The sequence below is a fragment of the Bombina bombina genome, chromosome 5, assembly GCF_027579735.1.
Source record: "Bombina bombina isolate aBomBom1 chromosome 5, aBomBom1.pri, whole genome shotgun sequence".
NCBI lineage: Eukaryota > Metazoa > Chordata > Amphibia > Anura > Bombinatoridae > Bombina > Bombina bombina.
Genome location: NC_069503.1, coordinates 935,458,987 through 935,478,711, shown reverse-complemented (window position 1 = coordinate 935,478,711; position 19,725 = coordinate 935,458,987). Strand labels below are relative to the sequence as shown.

Genomic DNA, 19,725 nt, shown 5'->3' with positions numbered 1-19,725 from the left:
ACCTACATTTTACTTATGAACCCCTAATCTGCTGCCCCCCACATTGCCAACACCTAAATTATATTTATTAACCCCTAATCTGCCACCCCCAATGTCGCCACAACCTACCTACACTTATTAACCCCTAATCTGCCGCTCCGGACATCGCCGTCACTATAATAAACATATTATCCACTAAACCGCCGCACCCCGCCTCGCAAACATTAGTTAAATATTATTAACCCCTAATCTGCTGTCCGTAACATCGCCGCCACCTACCTACATTTATTAACCCCCTAATCTGCCACCCCCAACGTCGTCGCCACTATATTAAATGTATTAACCCCTAAACCTAAGTCTAACCCTAACACCCCCTAATTTAAATATAATTTAAATAAATCTAAATAAAAAATATATTATTACCTAAATTATTCCTATTTAAAACTAAATACTTACCTGTAAATTAAACCCTATGCTAGCTACAATATAACTAATAGTTACCTTGTAGCTAGCTTAGGGTTTATTTTTATTTTACAGGCAAGTTTGTATTTATTTTAACTAGGTAGAATAGTTATTAAATAGTTATTAACTATTTAATAACTACCTAGCTAAAATAAATACAAAAGTACCTGTAAAATAAAACCTAACCTAAGTTACAATAACACCTAACACTACACTATAATTAAATAAATTATCTACATTAACAATAATTAAATAAATTAAATTAAATTAGCTAAAGTACAACCCCCCCCACTAAATTACAGAAAATAATAAACAAATTACAAGATATTTTAACTAATTACACCTAATCTAATAACCCTATCAAAATAAAAAAAGCCCCCCCAAAATGAAAAAAAAAAAAAACCCTAGCCAAAACTAAACTACCAATAGCCCTTAAAAGGGCCTTTTGCGGGGCATTGCCCCAAAGTAATCAGTTCTTTTACCTGTAAAAAAAAACATCCGACGCAGAGCGGGTCCATCTTCAAGACATCCGGCGCGGAGCATCCTCTTCAAACGACGACTTTTTACTGAATGATGTTTCCTATAAGTGATGTCATCCAAGATGGCGTCCCTTAGATTCCGATTGGCTGATAGAATTCTATCAGCCAATCGGAATTAAGGTAGAAAAAATCCTTGTATCAGCCAATAGGATTTTTTCTACCTTAATTCTGATTGGCTGATAGAATTCTATCAGCCAATCAGAATCTAAGGGACACCATATTGGATGACACCACTTAAAGGAACCGTCATTCAGTAAGAAGCTGTCGTTTGAAGACTCCCGGCTTCGTTGAGGGCTTCTGCCCAGTTGGATGAAGACTTCTGCCGCTTCCTTGAGGATGGATGTCCGGTCTTCAGAACAGTAAGTCGATCTTCAGGGGGTTAGTGTTAGGGGATTTTTAAGGGTGTATTGGGTGGGTTTTAATTTTTAGATTAGGGTTTGGGCCGCAAAAGAGCTAACTGCCCTTTTAAGGGCAATGCCCATCCAAATGCCCTTTTCAGGGCAATGGGGGGGGGGCTTAGGTTTTTTAGATAATATTTTATTTGAGGGGTTGGTTGTGTGGATGGTGGGTTTTACTGTTGGGGGGTTGTTTGTATTTTTTTTTTTATAGGTAAAAGAGCTGATTACTTTGGGGCAATGCCCCACAAAAGGCACTTTTAAGGGCTATTGGTAGTTTAGTTTAGGCTAGGTTTTTTTTTTATTTTGGGGGGGCTTTTTTATTTTGATAGGGCTATTAGATTAGGTGTAATTAGTTTAAATATCTTGTAATTTGTTTATTATTTTCTGTAATTTAGTGTTTGTTTGTTTTTGTACTTTAGCTAATTTAATTTAATTAATTTAATTGTTGTTAATGCAGTTAATTTATTTAATTATAGTGTAGCGTTAGGTGTTATTGTAACTTAGGTTAGGTTTTATTTTACAGGTACTTTTGTATTTATTTTAGCTAGGTAGTTATTAAATAGTTAACTATTTAATAACTATTCTACCTAGTTAAAATAAATACAAACTTGCCTGTAAAATAAAAATAAACCCTAAGCTAGATACAATGTAACTATTAGTTATATTGTAGCTAGCTTAGGGTTTATTTTATAGGTAAGTATTTAGTTTTAAATAGGAAAAATTTAGGTAATAATATACATTTTTTATTTAGATTTATTGTAATTATATTTAAGGTAGGGGGTGTTAGGGTTACACTTAGGTTTAGGGGTTAATAAATATAGTATAGTGGTGGCGATGTTGGGGCGGCAGATTAGGGGTTAATAAATGTAGGTAGGTAGCAGCGATGTTAGGGACGGCAGATTAGGGGTTAATAATATTTAACTAGTGTTTGCGAGGCGGGAGTGCGGAGCATTAGGGGTTAATATGTTTATTCTAGTGGCGGCGATGTCCGGAGCGGCAGATTAGGGGTTAAAATTTTTATTTTAGTGTTTGTGATGAGGGAGGGCCTCGGTTTAGGGGTTAATAGGTAGTTTATGGGTGTTAGTGTACTTTTTAGCACTTTAGTTATGAGTTTTATGTTACGGCGTTGTACCATAAAACTCATAACTACTGACTTTTAAATGCGTTAGGACTCTTGACAGGGGTAGGGTGTACCGCTTACTTTTTGGCTTCCCAGGACAGACTCGTAATATCAGCGCTATGGAAGTCCCATAGAAAAAAGACTTTACAAAGTTTACGTAAGTCGTTTTGCGGTAAGGCCAAAAAAGTTTGCGGTGACCCTAAACCTTCAAGGTTGCTGTAAAATACCTTGTTTTTTCTGTGAATAATGTGCTCGTCCTACATTCCATAGAAAGGCTATCGGTAACATTTTGTAACTAGAACTCTACAACATGCTGGAAATGACTTGTTTTGGCTACATACTACACAGTGACACCAATTTCAAGCAATATGTTAGCACAATGTACTTTTGCAATATAATATTATAATGAACCTTTAATATAGAACATTTAAACCTGTATAAAATACTTTTTTTATATTTCTTTCCTTTCAATAAAATAATTATAAATAGTATATATGAGGATGTTGATGTGTAAAATGAAAGACTAGTGAGCTAATCTTAGTCAGTTTCATCCTCACTTAATCTAATGTACAAATGTTCCTTTAAATTTGCTTAAATAGGTATCTAAAATAGCAAAACAGTGCTAAATTCAGTTAAAAGCCAATTTCCTCTCCCGGCAGCAATATCTTAAAGACACAGCAGGTAACCAAGCCTGGGGCTAATTCTATCTTCTACAGCCAGCAGTTTTATAACTGTAAACTCTTCAGTGACAAATCAGTGCTCTCAGCCTCCCTCAAGCAAAGCCTGAGATATAAAAGTCTATCTGTTTTCTCCAATCTTTATTTATCATGAGCTGAGTGTCAAGTGCCTATTTAGTTCTATAAACTAATCCTTAAAAAAAACATAATTCCTTTCAGTGTGGGTTCCATTGTGTAGTCCTCCGTTTTAATAGAAGAGGACATAAATAACTATATGTCAACCAGAAAATGCTATAGTATGTAGTGCACTACCCAAGTACCTATAAATCCGTTCAGCAGCTTCATCCTGTGCACTGGCTGCCACTCAAAGGCAATGTCACGGGAAAGTCACATTTTTCACAGCATCCAATAAAAATGAAGGGCAAAATTCTATCACCTAGATTTAGAGTGCTGCGTTAGCCTTAAAAAGCAGTGTTAAGGGGACCTACCGCTGCTTTTTAACGCCCGCTGGTATTACGAGTCAGGCAGGTACAGGTGTACCGCTCACTTTTCTTCCGTGACTTTTGGCTACCGCAAATCCCCTTACATCAATTGCGTATCCTATCTTTTCTATGGGATTTGCCTAACGCCGGTATTAAAAGTCTTGGAAGAAGTGAGCGGTACAGCCTCTACCTCCAAGTCTCCTACCGCATTTAAAAGTCAGTAGTTAAGAGTTTTATGGGCTAACGCCGGAACATAAAGCTCTTAACTACAGTGCTATAAAGTACACTAACACCCATAAACTACCTATTAACCACTAAACCGAGGCCCCCCACATCGCAAACACTATAATAAAATTATTTAACCCCTAATCTGCCGACCGGACATCACCGCCACCTACATTATACCTATGAACCCCTAATCTGCTGCCCCTAACATCGCCGACACCTATATTATATTTATTAACCCCTAATATGCCGACCGGACATCGCCGCCACTATAATAAATGTATTAACCCCTAAACCACCGCACTCCTGCCTCGCAAACACTATAATACATTTTATTAACCCCTAATCTGCCCTCCCTAACATCGCCGCCACCTACCTACAATTATTAACCCCTAATCTCCCGCCCCCGACATCGCTGCTACCATAATAAAGTTATTAACCTCTAACCCTAACCCTAACACCCCCTAAGTTAAATACAATTTAAATAAAACAAACTAAAATTACTATAATTAAATACATTAATCCTATTTAAAAATAAAAACTTACCTATTAAATAAACCCTAATATAGCTACAATGTAACTAATAGTTACATTGTAGCTATTTTAGGATTTATATTTATTTTACAGGCAACTTTGAATTTATTTTAACTAGGTACAATAGCTATTAAATAGTTAATAACTATTTAATAGCTACCTAGTTAAAATAATTACAAAATTACCTGTAAAATAAATCCTAACCTAAGTTACAAATACACCTAACACTACACTATCAATAAATTAATTAAATAAATTAACTACAATTATCTAAACTAAAATACAATTAAATAAACTAAACTATAATACAAAAACAAACAAACACTAAATTACAAAAAAATAAAAAAATATTACAAGAATTTTAATCTAATTACACCTAATCTAAACCCCCTAATAAAATAAAAAAGCCCCCCAAAATAATAAAATTCCCTACCCTAAACTAAATTACAAAGTAATCAGCTCTTTTACCAGCCCTTAAAAGGGCTTTTTGCGGGGCATTGCCCCAAAGTAATCAGCTCTTTTACCTGTAAAAAAAAAATACAATCCCCCCCCCAACATTACAACCCACCACCCACACACCCCTACTCTAAAACCCACCCGATCCCCCCTTAAAAAGTCTTCAGCCAGCCGGCTACCGATGGGACAGAAGAGGACATCCGGACCGGCAGAAGTCTTCATCCTATCCGGGCAGAAGAGGACATCTGGACCGGCAGACATCTTCATCCAGGCGGCATCTTCTATCTTCATCCTTCCGGAGCAGAGCGGAGCCATCTTCTATCCAGCCGACGCGGAGCCATCCTTTTCTTCCGATGTCCTAACGACGAATGAAGGTTCCTTTAAATGACGTCATCCAAGATGGCGTCCCTCGAATTCCGATTGGCTTATAGGATTCTATCAGCCAATCGGAATTAAAGGGCCACTAAACCCAAAACCTTTCTTTCATGATTCAGATAAAACATGCAAATTTAAAAAACATTACAATTTACTTCTATTATTTATTTTGCTTCATTTTTTAGATATCCTTATTTGAAGAAAAAGCAATGCACATGGGTGAGCCAATCACATGAGGCTTCTATGTGCAGCAACCAATCAGCAGCTACTGAGCATATCTAGATATGCTTTTCAGCAAAGAATATCAAGAGAATAAAACAAATTAGATAATAGAAGTAAATTAGAAAGATGTTTAAAATTGCATTCTCTTTCTAAATCATGAAAGAAAAAATGTGGGTTTCATGTCCCTTTAAGGTAGGAAAAATCAGATTGGTTGATTTAATCAGCCAATCGGATTGAAGTTCAATCTGATTGGCTGATTGGATCAGCCAATAGAATTGACCTCGCATTCTATTGGCTGATCCAATCAGCCAATCGTAAGGTTAGGGGTGTTTAGACTCAGGGTTCATGTTAGGGTGTTAGGTGTAGACATAAAATTAATTTCCCCATAGGAAACAATGGGGCTGCGTTAGGAGCTGAACACTGCTTTTTTGCAGGTGTTAGGTTTTTTTTCAGCCAGCTCAGCCCCATTGTTTCCTATGGGGAAATCGTGCACAAGCACGTTTTTCCAGCTTACTGCTACCGTAAGCAACGCTGGTATTGAGGGTTGAAATGGAGCTAAATTTGGCTCAACGCTTACTTTTCTGAGGCTAACGCAGCCATTCAGAAAACTCGTAATACCAGCGTTGGCTTAAGGGAGCGCTGGAAAAAAAGGCTCGTCGTTAGATACGCAAGTCTTAACCGACAAAACTCCAAATCTAGGCGTATATTAGTTAACACATGTGTTATCATTCACGCTTGTGCTAACACAGTTATATGCTAATATACATACACAATTTTATTTATATTTTATTTTTATGTTTAAATATTTTTATTGAGAATATAACATCATATAATATCACATCAATTTACCACCCATGTCACGAGCAGTCTAGTGGTATGGTCATTATACAGATAGCTAAAATGAAGCTAACAATCTTGTAGTTGATCAGGTGGAATTACAGTTTGCATTCTCAAAATAGTTTTTTTTTTTTCCTTTAAAAAACTTATAACATATGGATTTACTAACATGTCTAACTGTAACAGGGTAAAAACACGAAGACCCCAAGATATATTTTGAAAGTTTTCTCTGAATCACCTTGTATCAACCTTGGGTTAGGGATATTAAGGCCACAGTGAGCCCTAAATAGAAAGTAAGAAAAAGAAAAAAGAGAAAGAAAGGAAAAGAAAAAGAGAAAAAGATTTATTTTAGTTGCCAAGAGTTATCTCCTTGTTTGTCCCCCCCCCCCCCCCGCGGGTCAGCAGTTATCCACACCATCTCCTAATCAGCAAGGGGAGAGCCGTGTTTAAGTTGTAGGTCTGTTATTTAGTGTCCAGTAAAACCAGATCTTCTCAAATTGTGCTTGTGTGTCCAGTACTTGTGATGCAGACTCATACATTCGATATGTAAGAGAAATTCTATTTAAAACCTCTTCCCAAGGGGGGGCCGAGACCTTCCAGTATTTTGCAATACTTACTCTGGTGACTGTGCAAATGATTTTGATGAATGTATTTATCTGTTTATTTAGTTTGGGAATAGGTATGTGTAACAATGCATGGGTTGGAGCCAGGCAGATAGTGTCCTCCAGGATTGTACTGAGTAGGTCAGAGGTTTTAGTCCAGATTTCCTGTATTTCCCTACATTCCCACCACATATGGTGATAGGAGCCTATTTCTCCACATCCCCTATAGCAATATTTGCTATGACTAGCGGATATATGGGCCGTTTTAATTGGGGTCAGATACCATCTAAACATGGTCTTGATCGTGTTTTCTCTCAAATCGGTACTCAGTAGTCCTTTACAGGCTGAGTGGAACACGTCATCCCACCACCCCCTATCTTTGTAAATGTTTAGATCTGATTCCCAATTAATGAGTAGTTTAGACTTGTGTGGGTTTCCAAGTGTTTGTATTTGCATGTATAATTTGGAAATGGCCCCCTTAGGTCTGTGGGAGGATTTGAGTAGGCTTTCTAACGGAGTAGTAATGTTTGGCTGAAAGTCTCTAATGTATCTACAGATCGCTGAGTTAACTTGTAGGTACTGGAACCATTGTAGTTTTATTGTATCAAGTTGTGTTTGAATCTGGTTAAATGTTTTAGGTTTTCTACCATCCATCCAGTCCGCCACTCTGTAAAGTCCTTTGTTGGACCATTTATCGATTGTAGCATGTAGGTCTATAGGAGTTAGAGATCTAAGTGGACGCACTAATGTTTGTTTGGATAATAAGTTTTGTCGTTTAGTCATAAAGGACCATATCTGAGAAGTATGTAATGTTACCTGTGAACCTGGTTTGTTTGAGAGTTCTTTTGAGGGGTAATCATTCCACAGAATATCGTCTGAGTGTGAAGAGTCTCTTAGCTTAGCCTCTAGGTCAATCCAAATAATCTCCCTAGATGTGTGTCCCATTAGTGTTGTCTGGGCTAACCTCGCTGCTCTGTAATAATCTATAATGTTGGGCGCACCCACTCCACCCAATTGTCTATGTCTCATAATGAGTGTGGATATTATCCGCGCCGTTTTGTTCCCCCTAATATATGCTATTATGTCTTTTTGTAGTGTCTTTAGGTCTTTGAGTGGAACTTGGATGGGGAGAGTCCTAAAGAGGTATAGTATCTGGGGTAGGATGGTCATTTTGACAGACGCTAGTCTGCCTAACCACGAGAAGTTATATGTTTTCCATTTATGTAGTTTTTTCTTTATCTCTTTGTAAAGGGGTTCGTAATTATGTTTGTATAGCTGGTCAATACGAGATGTTAGGTGTATTCCCAAATATTTGAGCGAATGGGCAACCCATCTGATTTGGAAGTTAATTTCAATGTTTTTTTTGGTATGTTGTGGTAATCCTAGGGACATTGCTTCGCATTTATCCAAGTTAATTTTGTATCCTGAAATTTGAGAGAACTGGTCTAGGAGAGTGTATAAATTGGTTAGTGAGGTGAGGGGCTTGGACAATGTCAGAAGAATGTCATCTGCAAAAAGTGTTGATTTGTATTCTTGGTTTTTAATTTTGACTCCTGAAATATCTGGATCTAATCTGATTTTTGCCGCCAGAGGCTCTATGCAGAGCGCGAAAAGAAGAGGGGAAAGTGGGCATCCCTGTCTCGTGCCGTTTAATATGGGGAAGATCTTAGACTTGTAACCTGAGATTGACACTTGGGCTGTTGGGTTTGAATAGATAGCATTTATAGCCGTAATAAAGGCCCCCCTGAATCCCATCTGATGTAGTACCGCCGACATGTATCTCCAATCTACTCTATCGAATGCCTTCTCTGCATCCAGCGAGAGGAGCAGAGAAGGCATCCCGGAGTCTCCCACATAATCTATGATATTTAAGAGCCGTCGTACATTGTCTGGAGCTTCCCTATCTGATACAAAGCCCACTTGATCTGGGTGAACTAGTTTTGGCAGAATATGTTTTAGTCTATTAGCTAAAATTTTCGTGAAAATTTTCATGTCTTGATTAATAAGCGAAATGGGGCGATAATTCGCGCATAAGTTGTGGTTTTTGCCGGGTTTGGGAATCACTACTATTTTGGCTTGTAACATATCTTTTGGGATAGTGTGCCCCTCTAGTATGAAATTGCAAAAATCTGTGAGATGTGGGACTAGTATTTCTTTGAATGATTTATAATATTCCCCCACAAATCCATCAGGTCCTGCTGCTTTTCCTGTCTTAAGGTCCTTAATGACCCTCAGGACTTCTGCCCTGGAAATTGGTGTGTTTAGTTTGTCTAGGTCTTCTGTTGTAATTGTGTGTAAATTGGCTTCTTTTAGAAATTGCTTTGTTTGGGATTCTGTGGTGCTTGTGTAAGTGACCTTATTACCGTCGTATAACTTCCCATAGAAGTCCGCAAATGTATCCGCGATAAGTTGAGGATTTGAAACTGAAGTGCCATTTGCCGCTAATATGGAAGGGATAATAGATGCTTTGCATCGGTCTCTGAGTTTATTCGCCAAAAATTTGTCTGGTTTGTCTTTGTAGATATAGTATTGTGTATTTAGTTTCTGTATAGCTCTGATAGACTGAGTGTTTAACATGTTGGCTAAAGCGTCTCTTTTAACTGTTAGGGTGGTTAAAATGTCTTTTCTTTTTGTAGTCTTATGGAGTTTCTCTAAGTCGGAAATTTCGGTGTGTAGTTGTGATATTTGAGCTCTGTATTGTTTGTTGTTAGTGGATTTGTCCTGGATGAATAATCCTCGCATGTAGGTTTTATGTGCTGCCCAAGGAGATAGAGGGTTCAGTGTAGTTCCCTTATTAAGTTCCCAAAAATCAGTCTGTGATTTAATGTATTTATCTCTGTGTGTGGGTTTTTTTAAATGTGTCGGATCATAAGTCCAGGATCTCGCTCTTTGTGTATCTACAAATCCCTCTAGATATAAGGACAAAACAGAATGGTCTGACCACACACATGGCTGGATTTTTGAAGTTTGTAGAAGTGGTTGTAAGACTTGGCTAATGTAGATGTAATCCAGTCTCGTGTATTGTTTATGGGCTGCCGAATAAAAAGTAGTGTCTGTTGTGTTTCCATATAATGTGAACCAAGAGTCAAATAGAGCATGTGGTGTTAGGTGTTCTTGAATGGAGCTTACGATTCTGTTGTGTCTGATTTGTTTAGCTGTGAGTTTGGTTTTGGATTCTTTAAATTTGGTCATCGTGATATTGAAATCACCTGCCAATATAATTTTATAGTGGGACCAGTTGGTAAGTAAACTGGAGATTTGGGTAAAAAACGAATGCTGATTGTCGTTGGGGGCGTAAACATTGCATAAAATAACGTGGGATTCTCCAAAGTGACCCCTGACTATAAGATACCTTCCTTCTCTATCTGCAATAGTGGATTCATGTTTAAATGGTAAATCAGCGTGGATAAGGATGGAGACCCCTCTTTTCTTAGAGTTAGTCGTTGCGTGGAAGTGTTGTGTGAATTTTCTGGTCCAAAATTTCGGGATTATGTCATTAGTAAAGTGGGTTTCTTGAAGGAATAAGATGTTGGCTCCTAAAAGACTGTACTGGGACATAGCTGTACGTCTCTTAACATTAGTATTTAAGCCTCTCACGTTGTGAGATATGAGGTGAATTTTTGGTATCATCTAGTTCGTAAAATGTAAAGTGTTTTCTGATATGGTGCAGGTAACCAAGTGTTTAATACATACGACCCAAAGGAGGTGGTAGGTTCAGACCTGGAAGCGATAGAAAGTTGTGCTGACCCGGAGGGGGTGACCTTCTTGGCATCTTTAGGGGAAGAATTAAAGAACGTTAGAAGAGAGATAGAAATGAAGCATAAACATGAAGAACAAAGTGTAACATAACAACTGTTAAACCTAACTTGTGGGTATGCATACATTATTACTACTAACAAGTAGGGATAGGGGAGAAGAGCTGGACCTTGAGATGAGTTAATAAAAAGTTAGCTAATGTGTCAGCTTTTAGAAATTTCGACTAACATAACTAATCATATTTTCTAACTGAGAAACAACATATCATAATACTTTTCTCCTCCTTCGTTTTGTACAAAGGAGGGCTTTAAGGTAGTTCATACAAAAGGATATAGTAGCCAAAGTTCCCTTGTCAGGGACTTTGGTCAGAAAGTACTCGGGGGTATTGGGGCTCTGCTTGGAGGGTCCAAGCGGCATTTTTGTGAATGTTCTGCATCCCCCCGGTGAAAAAACAAAGAAATGGGTCAGGCAACCTTGATAATATATCATTTTTTGGTTCTTTTGCGGTTTACTTGTGTCCATTTTATGTGGTTAGAGGTGTTCGGCAGTGGTTGAGGAATGTCTTCCATTGGTATGTTCGGGACTTCCAGTCCTAGTAATTTGCAGGTAGGGGGAATATCTTCTACATCGTGGACTGTAAAGGTTTTGTTGTCCCTGAGAATGTGCAGGGCGAAGGGGAAGCCCCATCTATATTTAATTTGTTTTTTGCGTAGAAGAGTTGTTAAGGGGCGCAGAGAGCTTCTTCTTTGGAGGGTTCTAATGCTGAGATCTTGGAAGAACTGTATAACACTTCCCTGAAATTTATAGGTAGGTTTGCTTCTGGAAGCTTGAAGGATTTTCTCCTTATCTTGAAAAAATGAGAATTTTACTATAATGTCTCTAGGAGGCGCCTCCTCCCTGGGTTTTGCTCTTAATGCTCTATGGGCTCTTTCAATCGCAAACTCAGTTTCTTCTGATTCTCCCGTGATATTTCTGAATAAGTGTTTCAGGTATGTGTTTAGATCAGGATTAGTGATTGATTCTGGGACCCCTTTCAGCCTGATGTTACTTCTGCGTGATCTATTTTCTAGGTCATCGACCTTGTCTTGCAATTCGTTGATGGTCTGGTTTTGTGACTGTAGGGTGTGAGAGGTAGTTTCCATTTCTTCTGTTACTGTGTCTCTGTGTTCTTCTAAGGCTTCTAGTCTACCTCCCATGTCTGCTATGTCTGCTCTGATATCTGTTAGGCTGGATGTGACTGCTGAGTGCATTGTGTCTATCTTTTCCCACAATTTTTCGAAATTTGCTGCGATGTCTTGTTTTGAGACTAGGTCTTTGAGGTCTGCTTTTGTTACTGGGTGGGTCTCACTGTGTGGAGTAGAATCTAATTCAGTGTCTGAGTTTCCCTCCATCTCCTCTGTCACTGTTTCTGTCAGTTTACTGTGGCGTGAAGGTTTGAAGAAGGTGCTCACAGTGGAGGATTTATTTATTTTTTCTCCTTTAGTAGATTTTTTGGCTGACATATTAGTTGTTTATTATTAGAGATGAGAATATAGTGTGGTGGAGGGTGAGCCAATATCTTTAAGAGACTCTCCAATATGTTAGTATAGTCTTTTGAAATAAAGAAACCTTGCTGTATAAGAGAAAGTTGCCTCGGGTGAGAGGTAATATTATAATATCTTTTAGAGCTGTTGACTTCCTGATAGAAAATGACTCTAGGTGACTAAGAGTGATGGATTCAGTTGGTTGTCTTGAGATAGCCACTAAAAGTTATGCCCCGTTAAATGAATTGTTTGATGCCACGTGTGTGTGGATAACAGGGGTTATGTTGCAGGTTTTAGGGTATGCCGTGCACTTCAAATTGCCGAATATGTTAACAGACTCTTGTATTCCTTATATGTTTTTAAATTGGGTATGCCTGATTGATCATTAGATGCCTCACATCTTCCGTTTGGGGTCAGTTATACTTTAAAGTTATTGTGAGTCCTTTGGCCCAAATTTAATTGCTTTTGCCTGAGATGTCTCTCTTATTTTGCCCCCAAGCATAGTCCGGCTAAGACTGCCTGTATTACTTGTAAGATTTATCGCCTTATAGTTTGGGGGTGTTGGGGCGGCTGACAGCGGCAAATTCCAGCATCTATCTTCATCGGTTACTAACCGTTATGTGTTACGTGGATCGGCATTCACTAGGCCCATGTGTGCAGGTGATGGAGGTTGCTTACCCATGTGATGTATCTGGATCGGAGCGGTCAACGCCGCTTAACTTATAAAAAGTTTGTGTTGTTACCCATCTGCTTACTGTGTTATGGCTCTAGTCGCTGTTGCTTGAGTGCTGGGTTCCGGAGTTTTGTTCGTCTGTTGCTTGTCACGCCATTAATGCTGCAGGGATTACTTTAGTTTCGGCGCGAAGCCGCCGCTTGCAGAGTTGGTAATTTTCCCAGCTGCTCCAACCGCACACTGTCCCTCTTCAGATTGTGTTCCCGGCGTTCAGAGACCTCACCCAGTGCATAAATATTAAATATTCTTTTTTTTTTATAAGCTGAAATGCTGACTTTGTTAGGGATTCCAGCTCAGAGCTCAGAGCTCACACGTCCATCTTTGAGCTCAGTCAAACTCCGCCTATCTTATATTTTATTTTTAAATACATTTTATTGATAAAGTAACAGTAGTACAATAAAAATATGCACTTAAATTTAAGTTTAACATGGCCCTCTGGTTGTCATGTGGTCAGTATGCCCTGCTAAAGAGTAATACATTTCAGAAGTTGCTGAAACTGTACAGCTGTCCCAACCAAAAATAAAATCAATAAATGCATGAGACCTCTTACCTAAAATAGTGGCATTTCCAATTTCAAAATCTGTGTGACTGGAACCTCTAGATTACATATGGTCAAGGTAAGAAGTTTATTATACACCAGATTTAGATTAATACAATGGGATGTTTGTTGAAATTGTGTCTCTTTTATAGCAAAAATGAAATCTTCACATCCATGAGACACCTAATAAAAAAGAGGATATGGGTGTTATATGACCTTTATGCCATATGGCTGATAAACAAAATGGGTAATATTGCATTGACTGGTGGTGAGGCTTTTAGAGAATCCAGCCTGCACATCTTTATTGCCACTGTTTCTCATCTTAGCAGAGGGTCTGGCCTGTATCTTCCTATAAGAATGTGTTTTCTGCTCATGTGCTTGCACTGCACATACAACTGATTTGTGCATGTCAGCAGGCCCTTCTAAAAGGAACATACAGGTGTTTGTAAAACCTAAACAATATTACAAAGGGAATTTCTTTGACTGCATTACAGAATTGCTTTCCCATGCAAACAAGCATGCAGCCAGTCATTTAGTGCTTTCAAAACCAGCACTTATTTTAGACAGGATAAGTAGCGTTTTATATCTCTTAGGGCTATAGTGCCCATGCCTTTTGTAATTTATAACTAATAAAGAACCTGTTATGTCTCTACAGGGAGTGCAGAATTATTAGGCAAATGAGTATTTTGACCACATCATCCTCTTTATGCATGTTGTCTTACTCCAAGCTGTATAGGCTCGAAAGCCTACTACCAATTAAGCATATTAGGTGATGTGCATCTCTGTAATGAGAAGGGGTGTGGTCTAATGACATCAACACCCTATATCAGTGTGCATAATTATTAGGCAACTTCCTTTCCTTTGGCAAAATGGGTCAAAAGAAGGACTTGACAGGCTCAGAAAAGTCAAAAATAGTGAGATATCTTGCAGAGGGATGCAGCACTCTTAAAATTGCAAAGCTTCTGAAGCGTGATCATCGAACAATCAAGCGTTTCATTCAAAATAGTCAACAGGGTCGCAAGAAGCGTGTGGAAAAACCAAGGCACAAAATAACTGCCCATGAACTGAGAAAAGTCAAGTGTGCAGCTGCCAAGATGCCACTTGCCACCAGTTTGGCCATATTTCAGAGCTGCAACATCACTGGAGTGCCCAAAAGCACAAGGTGTGCAATACTCAGAGACATGGCCAAGGTAAGAAAGGCTGAAAGACGACCACCACTGAACAAGACACACAAGCTGAAACGTCAAGACTGGGCCAAGAAATATCTCAAGACTGATTTTTCTAAGGTTTTATGGACTGATGAAATGAGAGTGAGTCTTGATGGGCCAGATGGATGGGCCCGTGGTTGGATTGGTAAAGGGCAGAGAGCTCCAGTCCGACTCAGACGCCAGCAAGGTGGAGGTGGAGTACTGGTTTGGGCTGGTATCATCAAAGATGAGCTTGTGGGGCCTTTTCGGGTTGAGGATGGAGTCAAGCTCAACTCCCAGTCCTACTGCCAGTTTCTGGAAGACACCTTCTTCAAGCAGTGGTACAGGAAGAAGTCTGCATCCTTCAAGAAAAACATGATTTTCATGCAGGACAATGCTCCATCACACGCGTCCAAGTACTCCACAGCGTGGCTGGCAAGAAAGGGTATAAAAGAAGAAAATCTAATGACATGGCCTCCTTGTTCACCTGATCTGAACCCCATTGAGAACCTGTGGTCCATCATCAAATGTGAGATTTACAAGGAGGGAAAACAGTACACCTCTCTGAACAGTGTCTGGGAGGCTGTGGTTGCTGCTGCACGCAATGTTGATGGTGAACAGATCAAAACACTGACAGAATCCATGGATGGCAGGCTTTTGAGTGTCCTTGCAAGGAAAGGTGTCTATATTGGTCACTGATTTGTTTTTGTTTTGTTTTTGAATGTCAGAAATGTATATTTGTGAATGTTGAGATGTTATATTGGTTTCACTGGTAAAAATAAATAATTGAAATGGGTATATATTTGTTTTTTGTTAAGTTGCCTAATAATTATGCACAGTAATAGTCACCTGCACACACAGATCTCCCCCTAAAATAGCTATAACTAAAAACAAACTAAAAACTACTTCCAAAACTATTCAGCTTTGATATTATTGAGTTTTTTGGGTTCATTGAGAACATGGTTGTTGTTCAATAATAAAATTAATCCTCAAAAATACAACTTGCCTAATAATTCTGCACTCCCTGTATAACGAGGTTGAAATAATCCCAAATTAACACAATCAATTCACTGTATTTTTCTAGAATTAGTCTGTTATTCATAGGGCCATGTAATCTCCCGATTTAAAGGAGTCTTTTTTCTTTTACACATGGGCTCTCATTGATTTTATTTTTGGTCAACAGTTTTTCTGTTAAACCCCCTTTTGTTAATCTAAACCTGATGTATAATGGGTTAAGAAATTGCCATTTCTACATCAATTGTGTGTTCTCAAAAAGGGACCAATGATGCCTCTTCAGAAAGAGGAGATTATCTTCTTTTACGTAAGCATGGGTGTACGCATGTTTGTAGCATAGCTAGTGGCACAATATCAGAGCCCTCTCTTATGCATCACTATAAACCTAGCGTCTAACAATTTAGACAACTTACATTTCTAAAATGATAACGTGATATCCAGTGGGCACTGAGTTAAGGGTTCTTTTACTGACTGTCCCCAGGATTAAACTTTTCTCCTTCCACCACTGCAATTCACCCAAATTCTTATCTTCCCCATGCAAATACCCCAAATATGTTACCTCAATTCCACCACTGCAAGTAACCCTAAAAGTAAAATACTTCATTTGAATGTCTCCACCATAGACACCCTTCTACATTAATAAGCACAGCTAAACTGAATACTTTAAAGACCGCTGCTCCACAACTTGTTCACAAGAACTGCTGGCGCAATGATAAATGCCGACAGCATGTGCTGTCAGCATTTATCGATGTGCGGCGGACATGATACGCTACATTGTATCATGTCTGCTCGCAAATTAAAAAATATACCCCTATGTCACAAGTTACAGCTTGATTAATACAATATAATCTTACCTTTCCTTATCAATCTGAAGAGCAGGTGGACTACGTTTTAATAGCTTCCCTGCCATTCCTCAATACTGATTATTAAACCTGATTAATGTAGCTTTATTCCAGAAATGAAGTTAGCAGGTTAAGAGGTGCATAGTGATAGGTTCTGAAGGGACATATGCCCAGCCACAAATTTATCTACTAATCTTTGCTTTTAATATTTTATTCTAGCTTGAATTTATTGTTGAATGTCCCTTTAAGTTCTTATATATGCTACAAGTTATATGCCCTTTAATACAGATATACAAAATGACTAAGTAAAATTAGGGACTGCTTTATGAAAAATTAAATCACAATTACTTTTTCTTAAACAATGTAAAAAACACTAGACAGGGTTTAAAGTATTGTTCTCCCTGAGAATGTTATCAGATTAGAGGTTACTAAGAAGGTCTCTTGGGCATTACTGAAGGTCATGCCTGAATCAATAAAAGCTTCCTAGACCAAAATGTCATAAGCATACTTCTGATAAGTCCAGGGCAAGGTCTGAACCACCAGAGCCCATATGAACATGTTCTGAGATACTCCTTGATTTTCAAACAAATTGTGAATAGTGATGGCAATGCTGTTATGGACTATCTGAATTTGTACATGTAAACATTGTTTAGTAGTGCAGGCATGGGTGCCCAGGCGAAACGCGTCATTTTGCTATATAGAATCCAAGTAAAAGAGAAACCACACTTACAGTCAGTGGTAACACTATTTCTTTATCTATAGCAGTCAGTGATAATGGTTACGTTAAACAACTGACAATTTATAGGTATCAGCTGATATCAGCCGATCGTACTGAGCGACAATTTGCTATATAGAATCTAAGTAAAAGAGAATCCACACTCTTAGTCAGTGATAACACTGTTTATTTACCTATAGCAGACAATGATATTGGTTATGTTAAATAGCTGACAATGCATTCAAAGGTATCAATTGCTTAGATAGAGCGCCATCCCGCATTACAAGGACTTAGAACTTGCCAATTCACACGTTACACGTTAATGAGGAATGTGTCACAATAGTCCAACTTAATAACCAAATAATAAAAAGCTGAAAATTAGCTGCAGTACTATTTAGTACCTATTACAGTTAGTAATAACTGCAATGAGATACAATTGACTAATACACCACAGTACAATAATACAGTTTTTGACATAAATTAATTCTTATCCATCTCAATAAGATACAGAATCTGAAAATACTCTTGATCTGTTCACGTAAATCAACAATTATTTCATGTAGTACAAGAGGTTTAATTAATTATTATACATATAATAATGGAATATATGATACAATTCCAAACACTTCAGAGGATCATGCGATAGGAATAAACTGTATAGCCCACTTTTCACTTGTGACCCTTTAGAGTGGAGAGCTTTTACTAACAACCAGTGAGTCTGGATAGTATATTCACACAACAGAGGCCACACAAGCATCAGACAGGTCTGACTGTTACTCCAACATCCTAATCAATCATGATAGAGATTTTTAATTTGTTTGTGTCTACCCATCTTTTAAGTGTTCAATAAAAGGTATATTTTAAATAATTTTCTTTGCCTCTATGATCAGTCTGGGCAATGAGTGCTACATAAGCATTTCTTTCCACGGAATCTAATCCCAATTGTTTAAATAGTTTTGAACCAAATGCTAGCACCACTCCTCATGAAGAAATATTAAACTGATACTGACGCATAAAGTATCTTGTGATAAAATATATATTTGAGGAGTCCGCCTTTATAGTGCCCTTGCCATTGCGTGTGAAACATATCCATACTTACAATTGTTTATGTATTACACATAAATAAAAGTAAAGTTTAGTCCATGCTCATAGGTCTTGAAAACATGTAATCTGCCAAAATAAGCCACATATAGACACATTAACCTGTTTTTCTATCATTTTATACTCAGCAGCATATGCACCAGTGTGCAAGTGAGGTCTTAAAAAGGGTCCTGGAGGATTTGTACCATACTGCCTGCAGACTGTTTTTATTGGAAGGGACAGTAAAGTCATAATTAGACATTCATGATTTAGATCAGTGTTTCTCCAGTCCTCGGGATACTTACCAGACCAGATATTCATTATTTATGAGGGATGTGAAGAGAGGTAAAGGAACTTGTTCTTCAAAAAAGAAACACATATAGCACTCTCAGTTTTGGGATAGTCATACCGCTGGATCAGCTGATGGTAAATAACAGCTAATTCACTAGTAAATTTATGGGGTCACAAATGAAATAAAATATAACTTTTATTTAGTTTAAAATAAAATCTGGACATTAAGGTACTGGGGAGGAGTCCTAGGAGCTCCTGTGTTTTTATTTATCTCCAAATATTTAGATGACTGTATTTCATTTTTGTACAAAGGTCATGATTTAAATGTGTGATTTGATCTATATGTATACATTTTTTATAAAACAAAGAAATTACCTTTTTTTAAACATGTGAACTGGGCCTACCATAAACACTGCCCAAAAAAATGTTTGCCGTTTGATTTGCCCCATGTCAAGTATAGTGAGAATTTTACTACCACAAATGCATTTGAAAAGCGGTGATGAACTTCACAAAATAAATTGTATTGATTGGAATAGAGCAGGGTGACCAGACAACCCCTTTTAATGGGATTGTTCATTTTTAAAGCTATGTCTCATTGTCCCCAGAAATATTTGAAAAGATAACAAAATGTCCTTTTATTTAAACACGGAAAATTAGTAATTAATTTAATTTAATTTATATGGTCTAATCTTTACTTCCAGTTCCGCATACAGTTTTCTGCATGATACTCTGGGAGAGCATGATAGGCATGAGGAAAAGAAAAGGAGGACTTGGTACTTTTTTCAGGAGTGGAAGGAGTGGGAAGTGGAGTAAGAGGTAAGCAAAGTATATTCTGAGTTTAAGGCTTGGAAATGTGTAATTGTTCATTTAGAATCTATCAAAATGAATTCTACAAAACATATGTGGTATTTATTGCAAGAAATATCTGTTCTTGGTACCTGAAGAAGTTTGAATTCCCTCATATAAAGATTTTAAAACCGGCATAACCTCCCCCTTCTGGCAAATAATGAATTTAATAGAAAAAGTTAAAATAAGGTGCTAAACTTCTGTGTATCAAAGTGACAAATAACTATTCTGTTGTCTTTAACTGTATAATGTGCAGAAAGTATAGAAATGCATGCAGAATGCAGCCATAATT

General features: G+C 37.9%; 1 long non-coding RNA gene across 1 annotated transcript in view; it reads left to right on the top strand.

Moving 5' to 3' along the window:
* Positions 1-19,403, top strand: part of LOC128660995 (uncharacterized) — a 97,911-nt gene extending 78,508 nt beyond the window's left edge. Inside the window, exon 3 of the long non-coding RNA XR_008402600.1 lies at positions 19,289-19,403. This is a non-coding gene — a long non-coding RNA (uncharacterized LOC128660995). The remainder of the gene's footprint in view (positions 1-19,288) is intronic.
* The last annotated feature ends 322 nt before the right edge of the window (positions 19,404-19,725 follow it).